Source organism: Heterocephalus glaber, unplaced genomic scaffold, assembly GCF_053883595.1.
Source record: "Heterocephalus glaber isolate CG9 unplaced genomic scaffold, H.glaber_assembly_v1.0 deba00001472, whole genome shotgun sequence".
Lineage (NCBI taxonomy): Eukaryota > Metazoa > Chordata > Mammalia > Rodentia > Bathyergidae > Heterocephalus > Heterocephalus glaber.
The window spans coordinates 82,517,991-82,524,775 of NW_028258315.1; the positions used below are offsets into that span (position 1 = coordinate 82,517,991).

Here is a 6,785-nt window from a genome sequence, read left to right on the forward strand (position 1 = left end):
TTTCTACCTCTGCAAATAAGATGGTATATCTACTACTCAATAGAAATTATTCTTGCAAAAGCTCTCTAGTAGTTGTATTTTGTTTTCTCTGGTATTTTGGTCTTCCTTTACTCTGAGATGTCTTTGAGTCACTTAAAGCCACTTATCATTTTCTTGGCATTTTCTCCTCCCTTAACTTCCATGACATATTTTTGTTTTACTTCGTGATTTTGGGGATTAAACTGAGGGCCTAATGCATGGTAGGCAAATGCTCTACCACCGAGTTACACCCTACTCCATGCCATTTCTTGATGTCAGTTCTTTTACCTTTCTGGATAGTTTGTTTTCTCCTTTGCAAGCTTTCCCAGACACAGAGGCCTTTCAATTGCAAATTGTGATGAGGAAGATGCAGCAGAGATCTGGAGGGACTGACAGTCAGAGACCAGTTGGGAAGTTGGTCATGTGGATGTCAGGAGAGCAGATGAAGAGCACTCCAGTTCTTTGACATTATGTCGCTCCTCTGGATTATTGGTACAAATGCAACCAAAGTGGGGAAAAACTGAACTGATTGAAACTAGCTTTTCATACAAGAGGAATAAGAGCTAAAAATGAAAATTAAATTTATTGTAAAAACAAAGTTTTATTTTGACAAATCTCAGTGTGTGCTTTATGTTTATTATATGATGGGTTTGGTCATCATTTTCCTTCAGCTTCTTAAATTCCAGGAGTGGCTGCTCCCGACCATCTGAGCTCTGGCAACTATCACAGCTTGACTTCCACCTCCTGTTGTCACCCCACTACTCTGCTAGGACACAGGGCACCCAGAAGTTTTCACAACAGAACTTTAGCTCTTTCTATGGCCATGTACTCAGCTGTTGTTGCTTCACTGATCCCTTGCTCTCCTCACCCAGCCTAAGCCTATCTGTAAAAACCCAGCCTAATAAACTTGAGTCAGACTCTCCTCTGGAGTTACTCCAGGAGGTTTCTCACAGGACCCTAAATCCAGGCTGGCTGTGTTCTTTTATTGGGTTGCCACCATTTACCTAACACTATGTATGGCACTTTTGAATGGCTCTCTCTTATGCAAGATTGAACTGGATAAGAAGAAGAAGTCTATTGTGGTTGTTCTCCATTCAGAGTTAAATAACTTTTCTATGGTCCATGAAATTCAGTAGCAATAAAGCAAGAAGTGGGCTTCAGCACATCTGCTCCACAATGCCATACTCTTTCCATTAGACTACATAGTCACAGAGACTAACTAGCTATTTAATAATTACACAAGAAATCTAAGGATCTATCGTCAGTGGGACTGATGCCAAATTAGATCCAGAAGAATAGAACTGGTCAGTAGCAGTAGAAACTATGCTTATATGAAATACTTTCAAGTCAAACCAGTTGACAAAGTTATCAGTACAGCTGATTGCTACCAACACATACTGAGTCATCTTTCTTTGTGACTTTACTATTTACGGACAGAGGAATAGCACTTCAGAGTTGGATCCAACTTAGTCAAACTCATTTTACAGGTAAGAGAACAAGGGTTCAGAAACATTATGACTTCAGCAAAGTCACACAGTTGGTTAGTCACATAAATGGCCAGGACCAGTGTTTAAGATGATGTATTTTCCAAAACATTATATTACTTTTGCAAAAACTGAAGTGGTAAAGTTGTTTTTATTTTAAATGAGCTACTGAGAAGCAGCTGGAGTACAAAGACATTCAAAGCAGGTTGGATTAACTGTGTTCCAAGCTTTCTGGGCTAGGTGGTCCTCTCTGCATTCTGATACCCATTTCAGAATGTTTTAGTAAGTCTAGAGAGAATTTGTGTTATTAAAATAATAACCTTTCCTTGGAAAACAGTAATATTTTTAGCTTCTGAAAGTATAGCTTGTTTCTAGGAGTGTTTGTTTAGGATATGGTGCATGATAAATATACCCTCAATCCATTAACTGCCATTATTCATCATCATTTTCAGTGGGTTTCTTTAAAAGATGTGAAGGTCATACAATTTTGACAGCCCTATAAAGCATCCAAGTCTTAGATTCTTGTTTTATTCTATTGTGGGATGATCATCTAAATTGCTGTACTTTCTATTTGCTTATTAGTATCTTTATTTTTTTTTTAGCCCTTTTCATTACTTTTAATCTCAACTTCAATTGTGTCTCCCCTGTTTCTCTTCTTCACCACCCCCCACAGCTTGGAAAGCAAGTATACTTCGTTCCAAACAAGAATGCTGTTTTAATTCATCAACCATGTGGTCAATTAATTAGCCTAAATTCTTGATCACCTGTCAAGTCTTGCTGTGTTGCCAGGTTCTTCTTCCTTACTTTCATTTTGTGCTTTGTCTTTTTGACTAATCACTTGGTAGAGTTCCACTGATGAGTAATGTGGTTTTGCTGCAGGTTAGAGTGGTTTTAAATGGAAATCTGGGAAAATAGTGTCTTTCTATGCCACTCTAAAACTTAAATCACATTTGTTCTATCTTTACTCAGGGATGTATGTCATTCCCTAGACTCAGTGTCAGTTACTGAAGAGTCAAGGAATTGGATTCTGGCTGTTATTGCTGAAATTAAGCCACTTGTTAGCCCTAAATGAGATTACTATCTACTTAGCCCTTTAGCCCTTCTTACATCTAAGGAATACTTCTTTCCATAACCCATGAGTTTCTTTTTTTCCTTTCTTTCTCTATTTTTGTTTTTTTTCCCCCTCAGCACTTGGAATTGAATCCAAGGCCGCTCATGTGCTAGGCAAGCACTCTACCACAGAGCTATAGCTCTAGTCTTGTTTTGTTTATTTTATATTATTTTATTTTAAGATAAGGTCTTGTTAAGTTGCCAGGCTGACCTCAAACTTGCAACACTCCTGCCTCAGATACCTGAGGAGGAAAGATGGCAGCCATGCTCCGTGATGCTCAGGAAATTTCTTTTACTATATTAAATGAAGGCATCTGATGGGTTCTGCCTCAGTGCCTTCCTTTGCTTACTCTGTCTACATGAAATACTGGCATCTTTTCTCATACATTGAGTGTTAAATACCCACTCATAAGACAAGAATTATCTGTAATGTCACACATCTCTTCCTAACACTAAATATCTAATACTAGATTTCTAGAAGTACAACTTGGGGCAGGGATCCAGGTGCACATGGCTTATGATTGGTACTCTTAGAAACTTGTAAGTGAGCGAGGGAAGCAGGATGCTGAAGGGAAAATGCCTGCTAAAGTTATTGTTCTTAGCAAAAGTCACACTTTGCCCTGATGCACTGATGGTGAGGAAGAAGATAAATTGTATCACAAAACTTCCCCTCCATAAAACAAGGAGTCCAGTCTTCTGTCTCTCAGATAGATTAATTCTGGCTATGGGCTGACTTGGGAATTAGTTATAACCTTCCACCCATTGGGCTCCTACCCACAGAGGACAATGTTTTTGAAAAAGGGACACTTGTAAGCTCTTTGTAGCCAGCATTCATAGAAGGTCAGATCCAGCAAATGTGATAAGGAGAGCATACACATGACTTAAATCATCTACTGAATTGGAATTTTTTCCATGCTCGCTTCAGCAGCACAGATAGTAAAATTTAAATTTTTTCCAACATCTCCTTGGTGCTTATAAGCTATGTGATTGTTACTTGTGTATCTAACACCTTAACTATACCATGTCTCATATATCTTGGGCAAATATAAGAATTGAAAGACACCAAGAGCAGTTTAATCTTGTGTTAGTATACCTTCCAAAAGTTTTAACATTAAAATTGCTCAGATTTTTAAAAAAGATTGTCTTTGGTTGAGCATTTCAGTTTGCAACATAAATATAAATAAAAACCACAGCTTAAGGTTTGTGACACTTTGTCCCATATCCCTAAGATTCTGGGAACAAGCAATTAAAAAAAAGTAACAGAAATAGTCTATAAGCATAGGAAAAATTGTCAGCTTCAGGAGTAATCCAAATAATACAATTAAAAATAAGGTATTATCCACAATGTCATAAAATTTGCTAATAATACATAAGATCCTAATACTCAGTGTTGGTATGAATGTGAGAAAACATGTCGTCTTGTGCATTGTTTATAGCAGTCTAAATTGGTACAGACTTTTTGGGGAATGTCATTTTAACAAATGGGTACCCAAGTACATATTACTTGTTATAGTGATTTCACTTTTTGGAATTCAAACTAAAGAAATAACTGAAATACCTCCAAGAAAAGATGCTGATGAATAAGATATTCATCTCTTATTAAAAATAGTGAAAATTTGCAAACAACATATCCAACAATGATTGATTAAATAACTTTGACATATACATAAGATCTATTTAACCTTTGAAATTGTTAGTTTCTTTATAATGACACTCACAGACATCAAATTTTAAAAGTGATTTTTAAACAACACACACTGCTTTTTTTTAAAGTGGATATACAATTTATTTAACATTCAAACTTCATTAAGACATGTGCAATATGGCAATTTTACTGGGGGTTTAACCTTACCTAGGATATAATTGCTTGCTGGGGTTTAGCAATAGGGTCCAATTCACATTTAGCACCAATTAAATACTTTATTGAATAAATACAATACCAAACAAAATGCTTTCTTAAAAAATCAATTTTAAAGGCCTTTCTATTCAGGCTAAAGACAAACACAATAAAGGCAGATATGCTAGATTAACATAATTGGCTGACTTTATATAACACACATCTTTTAGTCCACAAGTATATTATTAAAGTATGGAGAACATCTAATACAACCATTTCTAGAGAACTAGAAAATAAATTTCTAAGAAAGAAAGATTTTACAGACCCCATCTTTTATACCCACCCCAACAGTCTAACTCTAAAGAGGATAAAGCCAATGACTTTCCTCACAAGAGCTCATGACTAATGTTATTTTGCTATCAAAATCTGTGTTTCTGATCCATTATGAGCATTGAGACAAGATTCAAAAAATTCCAAACAAGCACAATGCATGTTGTGCTCGCCTATTCAGCAACAGCAAGCACTGCATTCAAAACTATCTCATCCCAGGAATTAAATAAGGTCAGCCACATTCATGGTTATTTCCTCCACTGAAGTATTGTAGAAAGTCTCAGTGTCACAAAGAATCCTCTTGTCTTCTTCAGTAATAAGGTTTATAGCCACACCTTTCCTCCCAAATCGATCACGTCTGCCAATTCTGTAAATATAGTTTTCACGATTGGTACATAGATCATGGTTTATAACCAAAGACATTTATTGCACATCAATCCCATGAGCCAACAAGTCAGTAGTGATCAGAACTTGGCTTGACCCTGATTGGAATTCCCTCATGATGACATCTGTCTCATTCTTGTCCATGTCACCATGCAGAGCAGAAACTGTGAAGTTCCTGGCATACATTTTCTCAGTGAGCCTTTTGCGCCTAGTTTTGCAAAAAATAACAGCCCATGTAATGGTGAGAGTCTCATACAAATCACAAAGTATATCCAACTTCCATTTCTCTCTTTCAACATTAATGTAAAACTGTGTGATTCCTTCAAGGGTCAATTCTTCTTTCTTCACCAGAATTCAAATTGGATCTCTCATGAATTTTTTGGTCACTTCCAACACATCAGTTGGCATTTTGGCAGAAAGCAACACAACCTGAATTCTTGTATTTAGTTTTTGGAAAATCTTGTAGATTTGATCCTTAAACCCCTGGCTCAACATTTCACCGGCTTCATCCAAAACAAACATTTTGATCCATTTTGGAGAAAGATATCTTCTGTTTAAAGTATCAAAGACTCTCCCTGGTGTACCAACAACAGTATGTGGTACTTCAGCCTTTGGTTTTTGCATTTCATTTTGAACATTTGTTCCACCAATGCAGGCATGACAAGTTGCTCCCATATTGTCTCCAAGTGCCAGAATCTCCTTTGGGATCTTTAATACAAGGAATAATAGCTCTTTGCTGAATAGCAGAAGGCTTCTCAAAACTGTAGTATAGATGCCCGAAGAAGAGACTCCTTTAAATTCATAACATCAAAGTTATCAACAATCTCATTCCAGTTGCTCTTGCTGACACCATCAGGGTCCATTCCCTCTGTGCCTCCATGTTCTCTGTTATAATCCGCAGAACCACCAGACATGATCCAAAGAACCACTCAGTGCCTGATTGAAAAGACAACTGCTTTTTACCATTTAAATAGGACTCTTGGCATCACAACAGAACACTGGAGTGAATAAAGGAAGAATATGAATGTGTACTTTATAGCATCTATGTTATGAAGAATCACTTTTCTCAGTTGGAAAACTGAGACTATTACTTTGTAGAGCTCGAAGAATGGGAGAAAATATATTTTAAATGCTTGATGCAGATGTTGCAGATGTATATTGGGTTAGAGTGTTTGTCTACCATGTACAAGGCCCTGGGTTTGATCCTCAGTATAACAAAACAATATTAATAATGATAATGGTAATAATAATAATGATAATTATGATGATGTTGGTGTTTGGTGTTTAAAAACCTTCAGTAAACGCTAAGGGCATCACCAATACTCTCACCTCATTTATGCACTATAAATTAGAAAGAAGGTATATCTATATGCAGAGATATGTCCACACGATTGTGGGACAATGTGGCAGTTAGGGCAGAGTCTCAACTTGATTGGCTTTGATATTTTTTCTATTAGTACATGTTTGGAGTTATAATGTATATATTCACTTTAGAGAGTAGATACATTTACTTAATACATGTTGATTCTTTTTAATCCTCTCTCTTCCCCTTCCTCTTCTCTCCTTCCATCTCTAGATCCTCATCTAACATTTGATGTTTTTTGCTTCATGTTTACAACACA

General features: G+C 36.5%; 1 pseudogene; it reads right to left on the reverse strand.

The window, feature by feature from the left end:
* Positions 1 to 4,489: 4,489 nt before the first annotated feature.
* Positions 4,490 to 6,516, reverse strand: LOC101697439 (eukaryotic initiation factor 4A-II pseudogene; annotated as a pseudogene).
* Positions 6,517 to 6,785: the final 269 nt, after the last annotated feature.